The sequence below is a fragment of the Sciurus carolinensis genome, chromosome 1 (assembly GCF_902686445.1).
Source record: "Sciurus carolinensis chromosome 1, mSciCar1.2, whole genome shotgun sequence".
NCBI lineage: Eukaryota > Metazoa > Chordata > Mammalia > Rodentia > Sciuridae > Sciurus > Sciurus carolinensis.
Genome location: NC_062213.1, coordinates 169,162,378 through 169,190,040, shown reverse-complemented (window position 1 = coordinate 169,190,040; position 27,663 = coordinate 169,162,378). Strand labels below are relative to the sequence as shown.

At 36.5% G+C, this 27,663-nt stretch overlaps 1 protein-coding gene and 2 pseudogenes across 1 annotated transcript in view; 2 read left to right on the top strand and 1 right to left on the bottom strand.

Annotated features, from left to right (window-relative positions):
* Faf1 (Fas associated factor 1) overlaps window positions 1–27,663 on the bottom strand; it is a 459,649-nt gene that overhangs the window by 423,563 nt on the left and 8,423 nt on the right. The gene's annotated exons all lie outside the window — the stretch shown is intronic.
* LOC124990571 (COP9 signalosome complex subunit 2-like) lies at window positions 4,962–17,365 on the top strand (annotated as a pseudogene).
* Window positions 26,191–27,112, top strand: LOC124990475 (carbohydrate sulfotransferase 12-like; annotated as a pseudogene).

Genomic DNA, 27,663 nt, shown 5'->3' with positions numbered 1-27,663 from the left:
TCCAACCTAACTTGGGTATTTATATTAAAATGCTCAGGAGGCTGAGGGAGAAGGATAATGAGTTCAAAGGTAAGCCCCAGCAGTTTACCCAGGCTCTAAGCAACTCAGCAAGCCCCTGGCTCTAAATAAAATATTTTTTTTAAAAAAGGGCTGGGAATATGGCTCAGTGGTTAAGTCCCCCTAGGTTCAATCCCCCATACAAAAAATAAATACATAAACACATACATACATACATACATAAAAAGCTCTAAAGAGCAAAATCCAGTCTTTCATTTTCATCTCTACCTTTGGATTTTAGTTTAGCCTATTTGTATTTAACATAATTACTGACATAGCTGAGTTGAGGTCTATCATATTTTTTGTTTTATTTTCAATCTGTCCCAATTGTTTTTGTTCAATTATTCTTCCTTATTTGCATTCGGTAGGTGAAGTATATTTTAAATATTCTATGCTGGGGTTGTGGCTCAGTGGTACAACACTCACCTAGCACGTGAGAGGCACTGAATTTGATCCTCAGCACCACATAAAAAAATGAGTAAAAGAATTTTAAAATTGTTTTAAGATTTTTTCATTTTATCACATCTATTGACTATACTGCTATTTATAAGTAGTTGTTTGAGGAATTATAATATGGATCCATACTTATCAATCTACTTTGATAACACCACACCTAGTGTAAAGTCAGAACCTTGTATTTACTTCTTTCTTTTTTGCTACTGTTATTATACATTTACTTCTATATAATGTAGTTTTTTTATACTTACTGACATGTACGCCATTTTCAGTGATCTTCATTTCTTGTATAGATTCATATTTCCACCTGCTATCATTTTTCTACAACCCAAAGAATTTACTTTACCATTTTTGTAACATGCAGGTCTGTTGGTAACAAATTCTCTGATTTTCTAAAAATAATTTTACTTCAGTTTCACTTTTTGAAGGATAATATTGCAAGTATAAAATTCTAGTTAGACGATTTCTTTTTCTTTTTACATTTGACAGGTATTTCATTGTCCTCCAGATTCTGTTTCTTTCTGAGGAAAAGTTAGCTATCATGCTTGTCACTGTTCCACTCATGGAATGTTTCCCCTACCTGGATGTTTTTAAATAGTCTTTTTCTCTTAGATTTTTAGTAGTTTGACTGATAAGTCTACATTGTGATTTTCTTTGTATCAAATCTACTTGATGCTCACTGAGCTTTAAATCTGTAAATCTATGACATACAAACTAACTGCAAATGTACTAAAAAAACCATGAGATTCACAACCCAACAAGAAATCTTTGGGGATATTTTTCCTAATAGGAGGAATGTTAGGAGAATTTCAAAAGAGAGAAAAACAAAATATAATATTTTCATGTCAAAATTTTAGAACAAATGTATAAAGAGATGTTGACCTATAAATCCTTTCTAGAAAGAGAAGTGTGGTTATTAGGAGTCACAATGTATATTCATTATGAATAAATCATGCCAAAACATTTTTTGATAGATACCTTGACTAGCAATGTCAAGAATATAACACGTATTTTCTAAAACTAGACTTCAGCAAAGCAATGAAGGAAAAACATTTTACTCTTTAAGATACAAAAATAAAAATAAATGCTACTAGTCACATGATATTTCTGCAGCATGTCATCAAATTTTTATTAAAATTTTTGCATTTATTAATTGTACAAAATAATGAGCTTCATTGTGACAATTTCATAGATGCATATAACCAACCTACTTTGATCATATCCACCCATCTAATTTCAATTTAATTTGCTTACATTCAAAACAAGCACTGATAATCTAACAGTTGATATAAGCAGAAGATTAGGTACTGGCAACAGAGCTGAAGAGGACATAGTCCTAAATCTAAGGGTGCACAAAGCCCTGATTAACAAACTGATATTAATTTACACACGCAAAAGACACAAAGCTAAAAGAGCTACTTTCTAATGATGAAATCAGTATCCAAAAATCTCAACCACATATTTTTCTTATTATTTCAAGAAATGACTTAGTTCTTAATTCAATCTCCACTAACTACTTCAGTAAGAACACACTGTGGAACCGCTCACAGTAGTGCACACCTATAATTTCAGCGGCTCAGGAGGCTGAGGCAGAAGGATCTCGAGTTCAAAGCCAGCCAGCAAAAAGTGAGGCACTAAGCAACTCAGTGAGACCGTCTCTAAATAAAATACAAAATAGGGTTGAGGATGTGGCTCAGTGGTCAAATGCCCCTGGTCAATACCCACTACCAAATAAAAGAACACATGGTGGACTAGGAAGTGGGTTAGGCACCAGGAATACCAAAATGCAAAATTCACTGTAAGGAATTCACAATTAATAAGAGAAACCAAACCAATATTTACAAAGTAATATGATAGATGCAATGGCAAAAGTATACAAAAGAATGAGATATAATGGAACTGGAGTTGTAGCTCAGTGGTAGAGCACTTGACTAGCATGTGTGAGGCACTGGGTTCAATTCTCAGCACCACATATAAATAAATTAAATAAAGGTCCATTAACAACTAAAAAAATTTTTTTTAAAGAATGAGATATAAGAAAGTGAGTAACTGTCAGGGAAAGCTTCACAAAAGATAATGCCTATGCACAAGTCTAAGAAGACTAAGAGGCAGGCAATGGGAAAACTGACAAAGGCAGAGACATGAGATTCTAGAGGTTTTTTGGTTTTGTTTTGTTTTTGCAGTACTGGGGACTTAATCCAGGGCCTCATGCATGCTAGGCAAGCACTCTAGCACTGAGCTACACCCCCCACAAAGAAATCACCTAAATTCAAGAAAAATACAAGCATCAAAGTATTCCAACAAGCATAAGGTATTGGTTCAAGTATAAATTATAGAAGAACAAATCACAAAAGGCTTTGTTAACCATACCAAAAAACTTGATCTTTGTCCTATATAAGCGACTGAATATGGGGTTCGAAAGAAGAGACAAGAATGAGGCTGCTGTTTTGTGAATTAATAGCACACATACAATGGGTAGTTCAAGGAAAGGATGATTATCTAGAAATCATGGGATGAAGTACCGTGGAAAAGAAAAGGAGACAACAGCTCCCTAAGGTACATTAACATGAAAATCATGAGGGGACAGGAAGAAAAATATGGAATCATCTAGAATGGATCAATGGATGATATTTTTACAATGGGAGTAGACTGGGAAGTTTTTAAATTGGAAACAGGGTCAGAAGATAGAAGACAGTAGAAATGGAGATACAGAAGAAAAAGGAAATATAGGGTAAAACTGATAAAGCAAATTTGTAGAGGTGATTTAAGAGCAGAAGGATGAAAATGACCAAAATAAATATAAACTTGTCTATTAAATCAGAAAAGTCCAAAGGATTAAACTTAAAATGAGGAAAGTATGCTATGGTTTGAATTTGGTTTATTCTCTCCAAAATTCAGGTTGAAGCTTAGTTCCCAGTGAGCTATTAAGAGGGTGGAAACTGAATACAGTCATTGCATTTTAGAGGTGAGGCCTTTGGAAATGATTTGGATTAAATAAAGTCATCCAGGTAGAGCACTCACATTTGCATATTACTGGCTTTATGATAAAAGAGAGATCAGAAGAAACACATAAGCTCCCTATTGCCACATGATGCCCTGTACTACCTCAGCACTCTGTCAGTAACAAAGTCTTCACCAGATAAAACCCGTCAACCCTGGATCTCCAGAACCATAAGTCAAAATAAACCACTCTTCTTCATTATTTTCCCAGTCTGTGGTATTCTTACTAGCAACAGAAAGTGAACTAATTGCACATGCCTTACCTATTCATGTGAGAGTTTAAATTTTAATCCACTCAGTATATGCCAAGATTCTAACATAACTGCACCAATAGTAATACAATTTGCAAAACTAGGGAAGAGGCCATTTTATTCTACTTCAAAATCTATTGGAATATTCTGTTCACTCCCAAGGTCCACCTTTGAGTTACCCCACCATTAACATAAGCACATCCATCTTAGGACCATTACCTACAGGGATTAGGTAGTAAGTAGAAACACTGATTCAATTAAGTGGCAAATAAGTAGAGTCTCCATTTGAGTAATCTCTCCTGGCTTGCTCTAAACCCTTAAAGAGTTAGTATTGTTGTGATGATACTACCACCACCAAATCTAGTAAATACAGTTTATAATTTCTTTGCAGTTTAAAATATACACAGAAAGCAACCAAGTAATGAGTGATAGGGAAAAAAACTAAAAAAATCAGGGCTCAGATAATAATAGTTAATGGCAACACTGCTTTCATGTGGTAAGAAAAAAGACCTCCGTACTAGTCTAGAGTAAATCAATAAGGGATAGAGAGGTAAAGTTTTATTACCTCACAAAGTAGTGATTTCCCAGACACCAAAAATGTTCAAAGCAAAAGCTGGACATAAGAAAAGATGAGAAGGAATTTTTGCCCTGAGATTTTGTACCACAAGATTTGCACAGTTTTATCAGCAACCTGATAACTAATCATATTCTGTCCTTTGATATGTCCATTATTATTGGTTGAAAGAATTATATATCAGTACATCCACCTTAACCGTTGGAACCAAATTCTCTATAGTTATTCTATACTATAATTATTTATTATGAGAATTACAAAAATATAGACCTAATCTGAGTTTTTGTATCTCTTCCTCACCTTCCGAATGCCTATTCACCTACACACAGTATATTAGACCCTCCATATCTGCATCTGCAGATTCAACCAACCAGGATTGAAAATATTTTTTAAAAATTTTGGGGTCTTGCCCAGCACGGTGGCACACGCCTATAATTCCAGCAGCTGGGAAGGCTGAGGCAGAAGAATTGCAAGTTCAAAGCCAGCCTCAGCAAAAGTGAGGTGCTAAGCAACTCAGTGAGACCGTTTTAAAGCAGTAAGAATTAAAAGACACTGTTTATTAAGTATAGTCACTAATTACCACCAAAACTCTGTAATAAAACCTTCTCCCTTATCTGGCCACAATGCTAACTATGAGAGTTCTTTCTGAGCCAATGCTTGTTGGGAAAGTTCAGAACACCAACCTGGGATTACTACAGCAAGGTGGGAGGCAACTAACTCATACTCTACAGTTTAATGCTTTCTCCATGAGTAACAAATACCAACTATAAGATGTCCCCTGGACAGTAGGGAACTCCCTACAGTTATCTTCATGAAGGTGTCCTAAAAATTCGGTAGAAATGTATACGGAACAGAGTCCTAGGGTCAGCTATGTATGTCACCAATGACCTTTCATTAAAGATTCTATATCCATATTAATTCAGGGTACCTTCAGGATCTAATCCCTGGAAATTCCTAGTTACTGCTATGAACACACAAATACATATACACACATGCTACCCATAAGGATTTTGAAAAGAAACAAAAATCTTTCTAGTAGACATGCCATGAAAGAAAGTGGTTATTTCTGGCATATTAATATTTTTATCTTGGCAAATTAAATTACTCTAGATTATGGGTATTTATGATCTAACAAAATATATTTAATCTTAAATAAAAATGTATTTCATTTTAACATAATCTACATTTTAATTTTATATATTCGCCACACATGTCAGTAGGTAGATTAATAACTTATGCAGTATTTCCATTGCTAAAATGAACTACATTTAAATACAATTACTACATGCTGATCTATTGGGGAAAAAAGACAAAAAAGAATAATGTCACTTGAAAACAAATTGTTATCAATACACACAAAAAAGACACATCCTCTAACTGTCCTTTTTCTTTTTGCTTAATATTATCTTTTGTACCTTTTTCAGGTTTCTGATTTTGTTAAAATCTTTTGTTAAATAAAGAAAAATGCTGTTATCACCTCTTTGCCAAAATAACATTTGCTTTCAAGTATTCATATTTAGTACATAAAGTTAATTCCTTCCAAGTTGTCACTGTTTATCTTTTTTTTGTTAGAACATTATAGTTATACACAGTAGTTGGGATCATCCAACCAAAAATCATACATGCATAGAATTTGGTTTAAGTTCAAGATCTCCTACTTTTCCCTCATAGCCTCCCTCTGCACCTCTGCATTCTCCTTCTTCAACTTTATAAGACAGACTTCCTTTTGCTCATCTCTTAACCTGTACCAAGGATGAATTCAGGGGCACTTAACCACTGAGCCACATCCCCAGCTGTTTCCTGCAGTTTATTTAGAGAGAAGTTTTCACTAATTTGCTTGGGGCCTTGCTAAATTGCTGAGGCTGATTTTGAACTTGCAATCCTCCTGCCTCAGCTTCTTGAGCCACTGGGATTACAGGTGTGCACCACAACGCCCAGCAATTTATTTATTTTTGATTGGTTGTTTTTACTTATACACAAAGGTGAAAGTCCCTGTGGTATATTTATATATGCACATAATATGATTTTTTAAAGAATTCAATCCAGCCACCCTGCACCTGCAATCCTACCAACTGGGGTGGTTGAGGCAGGAGGATTACAAGTTGAAGACCACCCTTAGCAATTGAGTGAGGCCCTAAGGACTTAGTGAGACCCTATCTCAAAATAAAACTCAAAAAAAGGGCTGAGGATGTGGCTCAGTGTAAGAAACCCAAAAAAAAAATTTTTTTTTCATACTCCATTTCCTTCCCTTTTCCATCCCTCCACTGTCTCTCAATCTCCTTCTTCCACAAAACTGATCTTCCCTGTATCTTTATATGTTATCCTATCCTCCCATTTTTCTTTCCTTTATTTTACTCTAGCTTCCACATTTGAAAGAAAACATATGACCTTTGAGTTTCTAGGTCTGGCTCATTTCACTTAACATGATATTCTCCATTTCCATCCATTTGCCAGCAAATGCCAAAATTTCATTCTTCTTTTTAGTTGAGCAGAACTCCATTGTGTGCATGTATATATATGTGTATATATATGTATATATGTATATGTGTGTGTATATATAATATATATATACATACATGCATATATATAATGTATATATATATAAAATAGCTTTTTAACCCATTCATCTATTGACAGACATTTGGGTTGACTCCATTATTTAGCTATTGTGAACTGTGCTGCTATAAACACTGAAGTGGCTATATCCCTAATGTATGCTTCTTTTAGTACTTTTGGAAAAATATCAAGGAGTGGGATAGCTGGATCATATGGTGGTTCCATTCCTATTTTTCTGAGAAATTATCATACTGCTTTACAGAGTGGTTGTACTAGTCTCTAGTCCCACCAACAATGTACAAGTGTACCTTTTCCCCCACATCCTCACCAGCATTTATTATTGTTTGTAACCTTGATAATCACCATTCTAACTGGAGATGAAATCTTAGTGTAGTTTTGATTTGCACTGCCCTGATTGCTATATATTGAACTTTTTAAAAATATATTTGTTGGTCATCTGAGATTCTTCTCCTGAGAAGTATCTGTATAACTCTTTTGCCCATTTACTGACTGCATTATTTGAATTTTTGGCATTCAGTTTTTTGAGTTCTTTATATATTCCAGATACTAATCCCCAGTCAGAGGAGAAACTGGAAAGCCTTTCTTCCACACCCTAGGCTGTCTCCTTTGCTGTGCAGAAGCTTTTTAATTTGATAGCATCCCACTTAATGATTCTTGGTTTTAATTCTTGCGCTTTGGGGCTCTTGCTGAGGAAGTCAGTACCAGCACCAATATGATGGAGTGTTGACCCTCTTTTCTTCTGGCAGTTGCAAGGTTTCTGATCCAATTCCTGGGTTTCAGATCCATTTTGATTTGACTTTTCTGCAGGGTCAGAGAGATAGGTCTAGTTTCATTTTTCTACATATATTTATCCAGTATTCCCAGCACCATTTGTTAAAGAGGCTGTCTTTTCTCCAAAATGTATTTTTAGCATCATTGTCAAATATCAGATGGCTGTAAGTATGTGGGTTTGTCTCTGTGTCTTCTATTCTGTACTACTGGTCTTCATGTGAATTTTAATGCCAATACTATATGCTGTTTTTAATATACTCTGTGGTATAATTACAGATCAGGTATTGTGATGCCCCCTGCATTTATTTTCTTCTCAGTACTGCTTTGGCTGTTCTGAGTCTCTTATTCTTTCAAATGAATTTAAGAATTATTTTTTATAATTCTGTGAAGAATGTCATGGGTATTTTGATGGGGCTTGCACTGATCTGTATATTGCTTTTGATATGATCATTTTGACTATATTTATTCTGCCAATCCACAAACATGGGAGGTCTTTCCATCTTCTAAGGTCTTTAAATTCTTTCTTCAGTGTTCTGTAATTTTCATTTTAGAACTCTTTTACTTCCTTGTTTAGATTACTTCCCAAATTTCCGTGGGTTTTTGCAGATGTTATTATTGCTGGTATTGTTTTGTTTTTTAAGGTTATTGTAAATGGGATAGTTTTCCAGATTTCTTCCTCAGTTGAATCACCATTGTACTATAACAAAACTACTGATTTGTGGGTATTGATCTTGTATTTGCTGAACTCATTTATAAGCTCCAGAAGTCATCTGGTAGAGTTTTTAGGTCTTCTAGATAGAGCATCATGTCATCCACAGAGACAATTTGACTTCTTTTCCTATTTGTATCCCTTTAATTTCCTTCTCTTACCTAATTGCTCTATTGTTTTGAGAACTATATTGGGTAAGAGTGGACAACTGTGTCTTGTTCCTGATTTTAAAGAAAATGCTTTTAATTTTTTTCCATTCATCAGGTTGATCTTGGGTTTGTTATAAGTAGTCTTTATACGTTGTTGAGGTTAAGTTCCTTCCATCCCTAGTTTCTCCAGCATTTTTAACATGAATGGGTGCTGGATTTTATCAAAAGCCTTTTCTGCTTCTATTGAGATGATCATGTGATTCTTGTCTTTAATTCTGTTAAGTGATGAATTACATTTATTGATTTGTGTATGCTGAATCAACTTGCATTCCTGAGATGAAACCCACTTGATATGGTGTATTATGTTCTTGATGTGTTTCTGAATGCGGTTTGTTAATATTTTTCTTAAGGATTTTTGTATGTATGTTTATCAGGAATATTGGTCTGTAGTTTTCTTTCCTTGATGTGTCTTTGTCCGGTTTTGGTATCAGGGTTTATCTGGCTTATTCAGGAGTGTTCCCTCCCTTTCAATTTCAAAGAAAGACTGTTGTTAGTTCTTTTTAAAAGATCTGGTAGAACTTAGCTTAGAATCATCTGGTCCTGGGCTTTTCTTTGTTAGAAGGTTTTTAATTAGTGTTTAAACTTCACTACTTGATATTGGTCCATTTAGGTGTTCTATATCTTCCTGTTTCGATTTGGCAGGTCATATGTGTCTAGAAATTTGCAAATGTCTTCGAGATTTTCCATTTATTACAGTAAAAATTTTCAAAACAGTTTCTAATGATCCTCTGGATTTCAGAAGTATCTGTGGTGATATTTCCTTTTCCATCTCTAAATTTGTTGATTTGCGTCCTCTCTCTTTCTTTTGGTTAATATGGCAAGGGTTTATCAATTTAATTTACCTCTTCATTCCACTGATCCTGTATGACTTTTTAATTCTCAATTTCATTAATTTGGGCTCTGATCTTAATTATTTTCTGTCTTCTATTGATTTTATTATTAGTTCCTTTTCTAAGGCCTTGAGGTGGAGCATACTTTTACATATTTGGGATCTATTTTTTCACAGTAGGCACTCAATGCTATAAATTAGAACTACTTTCTAATTTAGAGCTACTTTCATAACTGTCCCAGAGATTTTGATATGCTGTACCTCTATTCTCATTTGTTTCTAAGAATTTCTTGATTTCTATTCATTTCTTCTTTTATCCATTCTTCATATAAGAGTATTTATTGTTCAATCTCCATGTGCTAATGTGGTTTCTCTTATTTTTCGTACTGATACTTGGTTTCATTTCATTAAGATCTGACAGAATACACGGGATAATATCAATCATTCTAAAACTCCAGCTAGGGCTTTTTACAAGTATAATTTATCAAGAAAACTACTATAAATTTTCCAGTTTTATGGTCTGGATGTGAGGTGTCCCCCAAAAGCTCACATGTGAGACGATGCAAGGTTTAGAGGAGAAAAGATTAGGTTATAAGAGCCTTAACCCAATTAGTGAATTAATCCCCCTGACAGGAGTAACTGAGCAATAACTAAAGGCAGGAAGGGTGTGGTTGGAGGAGTGGGTCATTGGGGGCATGACTCTGGAGTATATATTTTGTATCTGGCAAGTGGAAGCTCTCTCTCTGCTTCCTGATCTTAATGTGAGTCGCTTCCCTCCACCCCACTCTCCCACCATGATGTACTGCCTCACCTCAAGCCCCAAGGAATGAAGCCCGCTGTCTATGAATTGAGATGTCTAAAACCATGAGTCCCCAAATAAACATTTCCTCCTCTAAAATTGCTCATCAGGTCTTCTAGTCACAGCAGCAAAAAAGCTGACTAAAACATCGGAGTAACTGGGAATATAGTTAAGTGGTAGAGCATATACTCAGCATATACAAAGTCCTGGGTTCAATCACCATCACTCCCCCCCGCCTGCCACACACACACACACACACACACACACACAAAGAGGAAGAAAAAAATCTTCCTGTGACAACAAATACAGACAAAAATTTACCAACTATTTTGGCTAAATGCTCACAGTAATTAATATTACTGTAACTGCAAGGATATTACTTCATTGTAAGTCTCATCACTTATATAATCCAATCATGAATTAGTACATTAAGATATTATACTAATGCTTACAATCTCCCCAAAGTCATTTTTATTTTGGCAACACATCTTTTTTATCTTTTATAGATAATTTTTATAGATAATTTTAAGTACACATAAGAGTAGAGACAACAGTAAAGGCCAAAGCCATGAACACAATACCCTCTGAAACAGTTACCAGGTTACAGCCAACCATTTTGCTTTCCGCTGACCCTATCCCTAACCCTTTCACAAATCATTTTGAAGTAAATGCTGTATATCATATCATTTCATCCATAAATATTTCGGTATATGCCTCTAAGAGTCAATAACACTTTTTTAAAGTCCAATACATAATCACACTTAAAAAAAATAATTATTTACTATCATCAAATATCAGTCAGCATTGGCAGAATATTCCTCACTGTATTATTTGAAAGTAATTAGTAAACATTGTTTTCCTCTTCCACTATACTGTGCATCAACTTGAGACCTGCTTACTTTGGCTGGAGTCAATTCTATTACTTTTATCACACTGCCAGTTATTTTTAGATCAACTTCCACTACTGAGCCATTGGGAATATTCCCCAGAGTGACAGAACTTCCAGAAAGATAACGTAAAATTAAGTAACATTAAGATAGACTAATAATAAGACAAAAATTTACAGACAATAAAAGTGAGGTAAAGAATATGAGTAACAAAATAATCTCTTTCCAAGTACTAAGTAATCTCAATAACTACCGTTGCCACACACAACTTCATGATAAGCAATCAACAAACCCCAGTTTTCTTCTTTTTTTGATTATTTTATTGGCCTCAGTCAGTCCAAGAACACCAGGAATAGTTTTACTATTCTTTTTGTATTCCAAAAAGCTACAACAGGATGAAGAAGTTTAAAAAAAATCTGTATTCAGTTTTTTGTTTTTTAAAAGGCACAGTATTTTTTGAATTTTCCCACTATTGCAGTCAATAACAACAGAAGGGAAACATATTCCCCATTAGAAGATTAAAAAAAGTCACATACTTATGTCCTAGAAATCTCATTTTCTATTTAAAATTCATGCAAATTTTATACATTTTGATCATTGTTACTTATGTTTTAAGAAAACAGTGTTTCTTTTTCAATTATTCTAATAAATTTAAGCTTCAGGAAGATGTGTACATTTATTCTGTAGCTTTGTTGGTCTATGAGACAAGAGTTTCGCTATGTTGTCCAAGCTGGTCTCAAACTCCTGGGCTCAAGCAGTCCTCCTGCTTCAGCCTTCCAAAAAGTTAGGACTATAGTGTATTCCACTTCGCCTGGCTTATACGGTAGCTTTGAGTAAAGACGAGCACACACATTGGAAAAATATGGATATATAAGATTATAGACTTGACTTTATAGTCAAACATACCTGAGTTCCAATCCCAGCCTTGTTATTACCTGTCATTACATAATTGACCTCTTTATCTCCCCATTTTCTTATTTTTAAATGGAAAGAATAACAATGGCTATCACAGATTGGATTGGTATATCAATTAGATGCAATAATACACATTTTAAAAATTTGCCATACAGCCCAGCAAAAAGAAACTGCTAGAAAATGTTAGTAGTAGTTATTATAATTACTATCTTGTAAATCAATCTGTAAAATGAGGGACTGTCTACAGGGTAGAGTGGTAGGAACAGTGAAGGACCTAAGATTCCACCCTACTTACTTGCAAGCTAATAATTTATCCTGTTATAATTTCATGGATGCTAAAAGAAGATACAAGACTCTTGGGTCAAGGACAGAATGCTTTATTACTCACAGCAATAACAACCACAGTATCAGCAATTTTTTACACACATTCCTGAACCTCATTTCCTTCAAGGTGACACAGAGTGGGCCAAATGACATCTATACATCCAGTGGACTGCATTAGAGGAGAGGAACCCTGTGCTTATGGAATGTACATGATTTATAATGGACAATAAGTATGACTGCCATTTCTTTAGAGGGAAAAACTATATCGCCAGGCTATAAGCAATCTGCCCTTTGACCTGGAAGGCAACACTATCAAGTCTGGTTGAAACACAACATCCTTGCAAAGATAGTCTAGAACAACCAGGCCCTCTATTCAAAAGATGTACATATATGGAGGAGACACAAAGAAGACTGCATCCAAACATTATCCTCTCATTTCTAGTCATCCTGAAGGTTGATGATTTTTTTTCATGAGTATGCCACTCTATCAGCAACTCTGATTATTCCAATGGGCAAAAGCTTGAATTTTCGATCTGTCAATTTATCTCACATATAATTAATTAAGACTACTATCAACAACACTCTGAACAGCAGGATCAGCAGGATGAGGTCAATCTTCAGAATTAATTTTAACCCTAACCCTCAAGATCACATACAAAATAAGATAAACCCTTTGAGCCATCAGGGTCTACCTCAGTGTTATGATTTGGATATGAGGTGTTGCCCAAAAGCTCCTACGTCAATGCAGAAATGTTTACAGAGGTGAAATGGGCAGATTGTGGGAGCAGTAACTAATCAGTCAATCCTAGTTTGAATAGATTCACAGGATAGTAACTGTAAGCAAGTGGGGCGTGGAATGGAGGAGGTAGCTTACTAGGGTGTCCTAGAAAGATTCATCTTCCTTGTGGTCCCTTCCCCATCTCTGTTTCCTGACCACCAGAAGTGAACCAGTGCTTCTACACTATACCTTCCCCTATGATGTTCTGCCTCACTTTCAGTCCACCATGGACTGAACCTCTGAAACCATGAGCTTAAAATAAACTTTTCCTTAAGTTCTTCTTGTATGGTATTTTGGTCACAGAAACAAAAGGCTGACCAATACACTCAGAAAGTCACATGGCTTTCTGTGTAAGTTTCTATACTGCCTTTTCCATTTCTCCCAATGCATTAATACAAGAAGAATAATAGGATGAACTAGCAATTCTACAGATGCCTTAGTCCACGAAGAAAAATCAAGGGCAATTTATCATTAAAAACTCTGGTCAATGAATTGAGACTTACTGCCTTGCCCGGCCACAGTGCTGTCATTGATTACTTAAGCTAAAAAGTCAGAAAACAGAATTTTTTTGTACTGCCTAATCTAATTGAATGTCTCCCCTCATAAAGATAAGGGTTCACAGAGTGTACATAAGTAACAGATCAGTTATTACTCCAGGAAGCTTCCCCAAGTAACCAAAAATAAACTCACTTTGCAAAGATCTCCAAAAATCATCTGAAGGCTACAAAATAAACTGATGTTTCCTTAAAATTTAAAGGTATAAGAGTCTAAGTTTTTAGGAGGCAGGCAAGTAAAAGCTTGGTTTACATGAAAGAAGTACAGTCCCAAGGGCACAGACGGTGCTCCTGGAAAGGATTATAAAGCTAAAAATGCTCCCTGTTCCCCACACAATCTAACCCCTCTCAAACTTTGGCAATAATTTAGCATAGAGAATAGGGGAAATATAAACCCCAAACTAACAACTAGGCACCAACTAGGAACTATATTAGAGAGGGGTCTCAGTTCCCACTTGTGGACATTTGCTCCTACAGCAACACCTTAGAGAACACCAGAAAGTCTGTGGACACCACACCTACAAGGGGTCTTAACCTAGATCCCATTCAGACAGAGTTGTCAAGTCCAGAAGAGCAATCACAGAGGGTGTATCCCACACACTCTGCTACATACAACTCAAATGCCTAACCTACTAGACAGATCCCACTCTTGTGAGACCTTGTGAGAGTCAGCTTTTCATCACTGTGACCAAAACACATGACAAGAACAACTTAAGAGAAGGAAAATTTTATTTTAAGCTCACTGTTTTGGAGGTTCAGTCCATAGTGTATCAACTCCACTGCTCTTAGCCAAAGGTGAGAAAGAATAGCATGATGTAGGCATGAACTGCTCAATTCATGGCAGCCAGAAAGCAGAGAGAGAGGGATAGGGATAGAAATAGAGATAGAGATAGAGATCAAGATAGAGAGAGACAGAACTAGAGATAGGAGCCAGAGACAAGATGTAGTCCAGGCCACACCTCTGCTGACCTTTCTCCAGCCACACTCCACTTGCCTATAGTTACCACACAGTAGTCCATTCAAATTATTAATCCATCCAATGGATTAATCCACTGATGAGATTAAAACTCTCATGATCTAATCATTTCACCTAAGCATTCCTGCACTACCTAACACATGAGCTTTTCTGGGGACATTAAACATCCAAACTATAACAGACCTATAGAGAAAGTGGGCTCCTCAAGCTCCAATACAAAACACACTATATCAAACTACAATAATCATCACAAAAAAACTAGCAGGGAAATTGTACTACAAACCTCACTTGGAAATATATTCAACAATTTACAACACTCTGATATCACAGAACACTTAGCCAAGAGAAGGCATGCCCTAAAAAGGTTCTCACATGAAAGTGGAAGAGAACTCCATTCCAACAGATATACAAATCTCAATGTGGAATACAATATCAAAAAACAAGGTGAAATGACACCTCCTAAGGTTCATAATTCACCAGCAACTGACTCCAAAGATACTAAAGTGGATGGAATATCAGATAAAGAATTCAGAAGAATGATTATTAAAAAGATCAGTGAATTCCAAGAGAACAGAGAAAAACAATTGAACAAATTAAGGAAGTCAGTACTGAATAAGAATGAGAAATTCAATAAAGAGATAGAGACATTGAAAAAGAACCAAACAAATCTTAGAAATGAACGGTATAATAAATCAAATAAAAAATTCAGTTGAAATTCTCCCCAATAGAATATACCAAGTAGAAAACAGGATCCTAGAGTTGGAAAATAAAGTGGCCAGCCTTGAATATTCAGACAATATTAAAGAAAAGAAAATAAATAACCATGAACAAAACAAACAAGAACTCTGGAACAACATTAAGAGACCAAATTAAAGAATCATTAAAATTGAAGAGGGATTCAAGATACAGATTAATGGCATGGACAACAAAGGAGGTGAAAGAACTCTGATGAAAATTATAGAACACTGAAGAAAGAAACTGAAGATTTTAGAAGATGAAAAGGCTTTCCATGTTCTTAGGCAGAATTAATATTGTTTAAATAGTCATATTAGTAAAAGTGCTCTACATATTCAATGCACTCCCCATCAAAATACCACTGAATACAACAGTCCTAAAATTCAAAACAGTCCTGAAATTCATACAGAAGAATAAAAGACCCAGAATAGCCAAAGGAATTCTTTTTTGTTTTTATTTTTTGGTACTGTGGATTGAATACAGGGACACTTAAACACTCAGTCACATCCCCGGTCCCCCCAACCTTTTTTTTGTTTTTTTTGAGACAGGGTCTCACTAGGTTGCTAAGGTTGGCTTTGACCTTGCGATCCTCCTATATGAGTCTCCCAAGTCACTGGCATTAGAGACATACACCATCAAGCCTAGCTAGCCAAAACAATTCTAAGCAAAAAGAACGCTGAAGTATGATGATGAAGACTAAAACTTGGAATACTCTGAACTTAGTAACTCTGAGTCAAATGTGAATTTAAAAACTCAATACTATAATTCCAAAGTATTAAAAGACAATGAAAAGCAGCATTAAGCAGCCTTCAAAAGGTTTTGGAACTTGAAGGTGAAAAAGGAAAATTGGAATTCAAAGCACTGAAACAAAAGATTAAGATTAATTTCAAACTGGCAAACTTTCCAGAAATGATGAATACATATAAACAACTATTGACCTATATTCAGAGTGCAGTCACAAGAAATTATTCTGAAAAATCCATTAATTCTATTTTTGATTATATCTCCACTTCTAAACAGATGGATTTACTGCAGGAATTCTATGAAATAATACTGGAAGCTTTGAAAGATGCTAATGATAGCCTATGATTTAAAACAAATACAAAGCTTGGAAAATTATATTTAGAATGAGAGGAAAATGGAAAGCTTCAAAAAATTTTATGCCAATTATATCAGTCATGCCAGACTGATGACACAGAAGATGACCTGAGAAAATGTACACAGTTATTAGAAATTTATGCTTTGGAAATTCAAATGTACACAGCACAGAAAAATAACAAAAAACTTAAAACACTCTATGAATAGTCACTTCACATTAAGTCTGCCACTGATCATAGGAATTATCAGAGAATGTGGTTTAAAATGCACTTGAGAGAAGGTGAATTTGAAAAGGCACACACTGATTTTTTTTGAAGCCTTCAAGAACTATGATGAATCAGGAAGTCCCAGATGAACCATTTTTAAAATATTTGGTCTTAGCAAACATGCTAATGAAATTGGGTATAAATCCATTTGACTCACAAGAGGCCAAACCATACAAAAACGATGCAGAAATTCTAGCAATGGTGAATTTAGTAAATGCCTATCAGAATAATGACATCAATGAATTTGAAAAGTTTCTGAAAACAAAACACAGCAACATCATGGATGATCCTTTCATAAGAGAACACGCTGAAGAGCTTTTACAAAACATCAAAACACAAGTACTCATAAAATTAATTAAGCCTTACACAAGAATAATATTCCTTTTATTTAAAAGGAGTTAAACATAGATGTAGCTGATGTGGAAAGCTTGCTGGTGCAGAACATATTGGATAACACTATTCATGGTCGAATTGATCAAGTCAACCAACTCCTTGAACTGGATCATCAGAAGGAAGGGCAGAGCACAATATACTGTACTAGGTAAATGGACCAACCAACTAAATTCTCTCAACCAGGCTGTAGACAGTAAACTGGCTTAACAGAGAACAAGCTTTCACAGATGTACTTGAGGTAACAGTGCAGAGATGTAATCCTTAAAAAAAACTGGATATGGCAAAACTACTGTCAATAGATGAGTCCTGAAAATTATTGGAGTTATGGCAGAAGTGCTTTTTTGATCAACTGGTCTGTTTTACTGCTGCATTTATCCCAAGAAAAACAGCTTTAATCTCCAGAAAAAAAAAATCAAAATACCATGGGATTTATGCTGCATTGACATCTTGTGCTAAATATACAACATCATAGTAATTTGTCATTGGCAACATGACCAGAGACTGTAAATACACTGACACGCTACAGTTGGTTAAATTTAAACATGTTTTATCTGCAAAAATTCTCTCATGAATAACCTGGAATAACTTGAAATATATAACCTATTGAACACTTCCTTTTCTTGTGTATAAATGAAAATGTCTGCTGCATTGTGCAAAATGTCAGTTCTCCAAAAATGTATCCCTAAACTGCAGTGTAGTAAAGGTTTAGGTGAAACCCCATAATTATAGTGGCATACTGTTACTTAGGTTTCAAGCAGCAAAATAAACAATACAAGTCAAAAAAAAAAAAAAAAGAACAATGCTGGAGGAATCATAATATCTGATTTCAAATTATACTACAGAGTTATAATAACAAAACAGTATTGTAACTTGTATACACACACACACACACACACACACACACACACACACACACGACAATACAATAGAATAAGAGACATATCCACACAGATACAGTCATGTGATTCTTAACAAAGGTGCCAAAAACATACACTGGAGAAAAGATAGCCAAAATGGTACTCATAAAACTGGATACCCATATATAGAAGAATGAATCTACATCCCTATTTCTCACACTGTATAAGACAACTTGAAATGGATCCTAGAACTAGAAATTAGACCAATAACTTTATAATTGCTAAAACAGGGTCAATACTCCAATATTGCACAGGCAACAACTTCCTAAACAGGACTTTTAAAGTTCTGTAAATGATACCAAGAATTAATAAATAGGATGGTATCAAATTAAAAAGCTTCTATGCAGCAAAGAAAACAAAAGCATGAAGAGAAGTCCCACAGAATGGAAGAAAATCTTTGCCAGCTACTCTTCCAACAGAGAACTAATATCCAGAATAAAGGACTCACCACCAAGGGGGAAAAAAAGTGATGGTCTAATCAACAAGTAAACTGAGCAGGCACTTCGCAAAAGATACAAATGGCCAAGAAATATATGAAAAAATGTTCAATATCCTCAGCAGAGACATGCAAGTCAAAACTACACTAAAATTTCATCTCAATTAGAATGGCAATCATCAAGCATACAAATAATACTCAATGGTGGCAAAGATGTGGAGGGAAAAGAACACTTATACATTGTTGGTAGGATTTTAAATTAGTGCATCACTTACACCAATCAGCATGGAGGTTCCCCAAAATACTAAGAATGGAACTACAATAGGACCCAGGTATATCACTCCTTGGTATTCATCCTCAAGAATTAAGTCAGTATACTATAGCAATACATGCATATCCATGTTTACAGAAGCACAATTCACAATAGTACAGTTATAGAACTAGCCTAGGTGTCCGTCAACAGATGAACAGATAATGAAAAAGTAGTATGTATGTACAACAGAGTTATATTCTGCCATAAAGAAGAATGAAAGTGTCATTTACAGGAAAATGGATGGAACTTAAGATCACTATGTTAAGTGAAACGAGCAAGATTCGGAAAGTCAAGGGTTGTATATTTTCTCTCATATGTGGAAGCTAGGGAGAAAAAGGGGGAAGAAAAGGAGAAAGGAGGATTTTATAAAATTAGAAGGGAGACCAGTTGAGTAGAGGAAGGGGGTCAGGGGAGGGAGGAAGATAAGAGAAGGGGAAAATACTGGGGAATTATATCGAACAAATTATATTAGGCACAAGTACCAATGTCATCATGTACTCCACTACTAGGTATAATTATAATGTACCAATTAAAAATTAATTAAAGAAAAAAAGAAAGGATTGTTGGATCTTTACAAGTAGGATCTACTTCAGGCTAAGAGGCACAGTCAATCTGTGTCCCAACCTAAGGCTCCAAGTACATTTCAAAAAACTGAGCTTAATACTTGTTTTTGGAAGGAATGAATGAGGTCAGTCAGTCCAGCCTGTACCTCTTGTCCAGGCTAAAATTCAGGTGACCATCATCTGCCCCAAAAATTCTCTGAGTAAAAGCTATGGGATAGGAGTGAGGAAGACATTGGAATGTTCTGACAGGAATTTTTTGCAAGAAAGGTACAGAGTTAGGGTCAACCCCTGCTATTTCCAAGAGACTTGTAACTGAAAATAAGGGAAACAGCAAATCCTGACCAGAGCTACCTAATGGCAGGTAGCAGATTCAGTAGTCCATTAAATTTAACATGCTTGCAGCAGTTTAGAAGAGCTGCACCTTCCTTCATAAGAAAGTCTTTAAGAATGGTCATAAAAGATAAAGAACATTCTAACTGAGGTGAGATGAAATCTTAGGGTAGTTTTGATTTGCATTTCTCTTATTACTATATCTGTAGATGGCTTGTAAATCATCTTCTATGAAGTATCTGCTCAGTTCCTTAGCCCATTTATTGTTTGGGTTATTTGTATTTTTCGTGGTTAAATTTTTTGTTTTTTATAAATTCTGGAGATTAGTGCTCTATCTGAAGGGCATGTGGTAAAGATTTGTTCTCACTCTGTAGGCTCTCTCTTCACATTGTTGACTGTTTCCTTTGCTAAGAAAAAGCTTTTTAGTTTGAATCTATCCCATTTATTGATTCCTGCTATTATTTCTTGTACTTCGGGAGTTCTGTTAAGGAAGTCTGGTCCTAACCCGACATGGTGAAGATTTGGGTCTACTTTTTTCTTCTATAAGGTGCAGGGTCTCTGGTCTGATTCTAAGGTCCTTGATTCATTTTGAGTTGAGTTTTGTACAGGGTGAGAGATACGGGTTTAATTTCAGTTGCTGCATATGGATTTTCAGTTTTCCTGGCACCATTTGTTGAAGAGGCTATCTTTTCTCCATTATATGTTTTTGGCACCTTTGTCTAGTATGAGATGACTGTATTTATGTGGGTGTGTCTCTGTGTCCTCTATTCTGTACCATTGATCTACCTGTCTATTTTGGTGCCAATACCATGCCGACTTTGTTACTATTGCTCTGTAGTATAGTTGAAGGTCTGGTATTTGATACCTTCTGCTTCATTCTTCCTGCTAAGGATTATCTTGGCTAGTCTCAGACTCTTATTCTTCCAAATGAATTTCATGATTGCTTTCTGTATTTCTATGAGGTCATTGGAATTTTAATTGGAATTGCACTGAATCTGTATAGCACTTTTGGTAGTACAGACATTTTGATAATATTAATTTTGCCTATCCAAAAACATGGGAGGTCTTTCCATCTTCTAAGGTTTTCTTTAATTTCTTTCTTTAGTGTTCTGTAGTTTTTATTGTAAAGGTCTTTCACCTCTTTTGTTAGATTGATTCCAAAGTATTTTAAAATTTTTTGAGGCTATTTTGAATAGGATAGTTTTCCTGATTTCTCTTTCAGAGGATTCTGAATCTCACTCCAATTAAAATGGCTATTATCAGAATACAAGCAACAATAGGTGTTGATAAGGATATAGGGGAAAAGGTACACTCATACATTGCTGGTGGGACTGCAAATTGATGCTATCACTCTGGAAAAGCAGTATGGAGATTCCTTAGAAAACTTGGACTGGAACCACCATTTGACCCAGCTATCCTACTCCTTGGCCTATACCCAAAGGAACTTAAAATCAGCAAACTATAGTGACGCTGTCACATCAATGTTTATGGCAGCTCAATTCACAATAGCAAGATTGTGGAACTAACCTAGATTCCCTTCAATAGATGAATGGATAAAGAAACTGTGATACATATACCCAACAGAATATTATTCAGCCAGAAAGAATAAAATTAAATAAAATTAATTAAGTAAAATTTATCTGCATTTCTAGGTAAATGGATGGAATTGAAGAATAACCTGCTAAAGTGAAATAAGTCAATCCCAAAAAACCAAAGGCTGAATGTTTTCTTTGATAAATGGATGATACATTAGTGGGGGGGGGGTAAGGGAAGAATGGAGGAAAGATGGATTGTGTAGAGGGAAATGAGGGGTGGGAAGGGGGCAGGAGGAAGGAAAAATAATGGAATGAGACAAATATCATTTCCCTATGTAAATGTATGATTACACAAACAGTGTGACTCTACTTTGTGTACAACCAGAGGAATGAAGTTGTACCTCATTTGTATACAATGGATCAAAAAGCAATAAAATAGATAAATATATAAATTAAAAAATAAAGAACATTAATGTCTTTCCCTCCCCTGAACCTTCAGAGGTCTAAGGTATTTCGTCCTCCAGTATCAGGATTGTTGCTCTGTACACCGCCACAAAAGTCACTATATCTCATTCCACTAGCCATTAACTTCATCTTTCTTTCCACTCATTTCCTACCCACACCTAGACCTTTCATCCAGAAATGTTGAGTACAAGAGGTTGAATGGAATTTTTATGAAACTTACAGAAACCTGTTATGGCCTCTACTGGCCCACATGGGCCACCAATGGACACAGCAATCAATATATTCAACCACACATTATCCTGATGATCTAGAACTATATCAATCCAACAAGAGACTCCAGGTAGCTGAATAAGAATTAGATTTGAATTCTGAAAGCCACCTTTTGGTCTTCCCACCACACAGAAGTACACAACCAATCTGGTTTTTTGATTGCTGCTAGAGGGAAAACAGAAACAATACACCCAGAAATGGCCAGGGTGAAATCTCAATTTTTCAAAATAAGGCTATAAATCTACCACCTCTTCTGTCCTGATCATTACCCAGGAAGTGATCAAGTGGAGACAATTCCTTTCTGGGCAGAGCTATATTCAGTGACCAAACTAACTTACTAAGGTATGTGAAACAGGAGGAGGCAAACGATTTCAAATCTCATTTTTGAAGAAATTGTCTCAACCTTCAATGTTCACTCACATACCACATGTCTGTGAGTGGCTGGGAACATGAACAGTCTATCAAATATCAGTCACTATTGAGTGGTTTTTGTAATAAAAGGTGCATCACTGTCAGACTGAAAATGGTCCAGAAAGTCAAAAGCACAAAACAGGTTAGTTTCTAGGGCCACAAAGGTATAGCCAGAACCAGTTGATTAGATTGCATCAGCAACGTCACAACCAGAAAAAGTGCCGACACCAATGAGGCACCACTGATAGCTCTAAAAGAAAGATCAAAGGTCCAATATTCAATCTGCTAGGAGCAGACAGTGGTCATGCCCCATGCAATTAGTTTCCCTCATCATAAGACAAATGGGTAAACTTTTGGCAAGAGTCCAAGTCTGGCATGTAGCGGTACCCTTTGTGTCAGAAACAGAGTTTATGATGGTTGAGGTACCATCACATTTAATACAATGATGAAAACAGACAATAATGAAGGAGATGGACAGCACAGCCTCAATCAGAAGCTTGATTCTAGTAAGCTTCATCAGAAAACAGGTTCTTACTGTGGACACCTACATGAATGATACAGATGGTTTGATCAGTATCTATAAATTGTTTGTATAATTCATGGGTTTAAAAAGAACTGCCTTTAATCTGCCAGTCTAGTTTTCCAAGTGGCAGACCAAAGAACTATGCCATTGGCAATAGGCAAAGGTCAGTAAAAACAAGTTTCATCAAGGATAGTACTGGCCAGAGCTAAGAACAGCCTTGAGTTCTGCCCAATGAACAAAGTAATTGCACCCATTTTCTCTTTGCCTAGTTAGTGCACAGGCTGAACAGATCTAGAACCAAGCAAACACAATCAGCTTTCAGCTTGGCTGAACCATCAGTGAACTAGGCCCAGATTTAGGATAAAATTTCTATTAATTGAGGTGCCAGTGGCTTTGCTTCAAACAGCAAAGTGGGGAATAAAGTTCCCTCCACAGGAGAGGCTGAGCCAAAGACATTTAGCACTCCATCTCTCAGGCAAACCAAAGTTCCAAGCAAATTTGTTGTCTGCCCACAGAAGTTGCAAGTTTGCCTCCCTTCATGCTCTAGGGTAAGTACACACACCCAAAACTCTTCTGAAAGGGGGCTGAACCTTCTGCCCAGTCCCAACACACAGTTAATACTAGTTGTTACAATGGGGAAAGCCTGAGGTTAACCTTCAGATTGGTCAAAAAAGTCCCACCCACCCAAAAGAATTAGCAACAACCAGAGAAATGTTCAAGTTGGTTCAACATCCGTAAATCAATAAATGTAATCCATCATATCAATAGACTTAAGGATAAGAATCATACAGTAATTTCAATTGACTCAGAAAAAGCATTCAAAAAAATACATCACCCCTTCATGCTCAAAACACTAGAAAAAATAGGGATAGTAGGTATATACCTCAATACTGTAAAGGCTATTTATGCTAAGCCCATGGCGAACATCATTCTCAATGGAGAAAAACTGAAACCATTCCCTTTAAAAACTGGAACAAGACAAGGATGACCTCTTTCACCACTTCTATTCAACATTGTCCTGGAAATACCAGCCAGAGCAATTAGACAGACTAAAGAAATTAAAGGGATACAAATAGGAAAAGAGGAACTCAAGCTGTCACTATTTGCTGATGACAAAATTCTATATTTAGAGGATCCAAAAAACAACTCCAGAAAACTTCTAGACTGTATAAATGAATTCGACAAAATAGCAGGATATAAAATCAACATGCATAAACCTAAAGCATTTCTATACATAAGCGATGAAACATCTGAAAGGGAAATGAGGAAAACAACTCCGTTCACAATAGCCTCAAAAAAAAAAAAAAAAAAATACTTGGGAATCAATCTAACCAAAGAGGTAAAAGATCTCTACAATGAAAACTACAAAACACTGAAGAAAGAAATTGAAGAAGACCTTAAAAGATGGAAAGATCTCCCATGTTCTTGGATAGGCAGAATTAATATTATCAAAATGGCTATACTTCCAAAGGTGCTATACACATTTAACACAATTCAAATTAAAATCCCTATGACATTTCTCATAGAAACAGAACAAGTAATCATGAAATTCATCTGGAAGAACAAAAGACCCAGAATAGCCAAAGCAATCCTGGGCAGGAAGAGTGATGCAGCAGGTATCACTATACCAGAACTTAAACTCCACTATAGGGCAATAGTAACAAAAAATGGCATGGTACTGGCACCAAAACAGACAAGGAGACCAATGGTACAGGATAGAAGACACACAGACATACCCACATAAGTACAATAATTTCATCCTAGACAAAGGTGCCAAAAACTTACAATGGAGAAAAGATAGCCTCTTCAACAAATGGTGCTGGCAAAACTGAAAATCCTTATGCAGTACAATGAAATTAAATCCCTCTCTCTCACCCTGTACAAAATTCAACTCAAAATGGATCAAGGATCTAGGAATTAGACCTGAGACCCTTCACCAAATAGAAGAAAAAGTAGGCCCAAATCTTCATTGCGTTGGCTTAGAACCAGACTTCCTTATCAAGACCTCCATAGCGCAAGAAATAAAATCAAGAATCAATAAATGGGATAGATTCAAACTAAAAAGTTTTTTCTCAGCACAAGAAATAATCAATGATGTGAAAAGAGAGCCTACAGAGTGGGAGAAAATCTTTTCCACACACACTTCAGAGAGAGCATTCATCTCCAAGTTTATAAAGAACTTAGAAAACTTTACACCCAAAATACAAAGAACCCGATCAATAAATGGGCTAAGGAAATGAGCAGACACTTCACAGAAGAAGATATACAGGTGATCAACAAATATATGAAAAAGTGCTCATCTTCCCTAGAAATTAGAGAAATGCAAATTAAAACCACCCTAAGATTTCATCTAACTCCAACTAGAATGGCTATTATCAAGAACACAAGCAATAATAAGTGTTGGCATGGATGTGGGGAAAAAGGCACATTCATACATTGCTGGTGGAGTTGCAAATTGGTGCAGCCACTCTGGAAAGCAGTATGGGGATTCCTCAGAAAGCTTGGAATGGACCCACCATTCGACCCAGCTATTCCACTCTTCAGTTTATACCCAAAGGACTTAAAATCAGCATAATACAGTGATGCAGTCACATCATTGTTCATATAGTAGCTCGATTCACAATAGCTAGTTTGTGGAACCAACCTAGATGCCCTTCAATTGACAAATGGCTAAAGAAACTATGATTGATACACACACACACACACACACACACACACACAATGGAATATTACTCAGCCATAAAGAATAAAATCATGGCCTTTGCTGGTAAGTGGATGAAGTTGGAAAATATCATGCCAAGTGAAATAGGTCAAGTCCAAAAAACCAAAGCCCAAATGTTTTCTCTGATAAGTGCATGACAATATATATTGAGTGTGGTGATGGGGGTAAGAGAATGAACTTTGGATGGTGTAGAGGAAAATGGGGTCGTGGGGGTGGGGAATGAAACAGAATTACCCTATGTATATGTATAATTACATGAATAGTGTGAATCTACATTATGTACAACCACAGAAATGAAAAATTGTACCCCATTTGTGTACAATGAATCAAAATGCAGTCTGTAAAAACAAAAATGATTTTAATAAAATAAAATAAATAAATAAATCACTCATTTCCATTGGGGAAAAAAGTCAAAGGAGCCAATAAGGATCAAGATAAAAAGCTTTCCTCTCACTAACACTCTTCTATTATAGCTATCATTAAAAGAATCCAGAGAATCAAGGTGAACGGCAAGGTGCTGGCCTCTGGCAAGCAGGCGTTGAGCCAGATGGAGGAAAACATGAGGGGCTACGACTGGTTCCTCCTATGAAGCCCCAACAAGGGCCAGCAGCAGGTTGAGAGAAGTGCGCTGCAAGACTTCTGTGCCACTCCAGTCTGGCATTCCCCACCAAAGAGCGCTCCTTTGATGACATACCCAACTACGAGCTGAGCCACCTACCATGGATGACCACCAAGGGGTCATCTACTGCTACGTGCACAGGGTGGCCTGCACCAACTGGAAGTGCGTGATGATAGTCCTGAGCAAGAGCCTGTTGGGACAGCAGCGCCCCCTACCGCAACCCCCTGGACATCCCACATGAGCATGTGCACAACTCCAGCACCTACCTGACCTTCCACAAGTTCTGGCACTGTTAGGGGAAATTCTTCCACCAACTCATGAAGATCAAGCTGAAGAAGTACACCAAGTTCCTCTTGGTGTGCAACCCCTTCCTCCAGCCCATCTCAGCCTTCCGCATCAAGTTCAAGCTGGAGAACGAGGAGTTCAACCACAAGTTCCTGGTGCCCATGCAGAGGCTGTATCCTAATCACACTACCCTGCCCACCTCAGTCAGCGAGGCCTTCAGCACCGGCCTCAGGTGTGTCCTTCACCAACTTAATTCAATACTTGCTGAACCTCCACACCAAGAAGCCGGTGCCTTTCAATGAGCACTGGCGGCAGGTGTATTGCTCTGCCACCCATGCCAGATAGACTACGACTTCGTGGGGAAGCTGGAGACCCTGGACGAGGATGCCGCCCAGCTCCTGAGACTTCTCATGGCAGCTCCACTTCCCACCTCATGCTCCCTCCACCCGAGGTACCAGAACGAACTGTGAGCAGCTGGGAGAATTGGTTTGCCAAGATCCTCCTGGCCTGGAGGCAGAAGCTCTACAAACTCTACGAAGCACACGAAAACCTGCTCAGAGACTGAGCTCCCAGCACCAAAATATGATTTCAAGTTGTTCCCTTAAACTAAACAAGGGTCTTGCACAGGAGGGGGTGGGGTTGGCAGGGCGACAGTGGTTTTCCTCCTGTTTGGCCCAGTAGGAAATGCCATGTGCTCCCCTGGGGAGACAGCTAAGGAATCCGGACCCCAGCACACACACTCGTTTTTGTTTTTGTTTTTTTAAAATAATCCATGGTCTTGCAATCTGGACTCACTGTTTACTCCATAGCTTGTATTCATTGAGTACTGGGTTAATACTGTTTTCTAAGATAAATATATTTCAGATATTTAATATGAAAGTGGGAGGAAAGCTGGAATAAAGTGTGACATCTGCAAAAAAGAAAAAAGAAAAAAAAAAGAGGCAGGCAGAAGATTTTGAGAGATGAATATAAATTTTTCAAAGGGACACAAAAAGTAAGGGTCCAAAGACATAAAGTCATGAAACAGCCTAAATATCAAGTATATACTGAAATATTTCATTTTTCTAAGTCACAGACATGTAACAGTAGTTAAGATCACAAAATCAGCTGCACAGG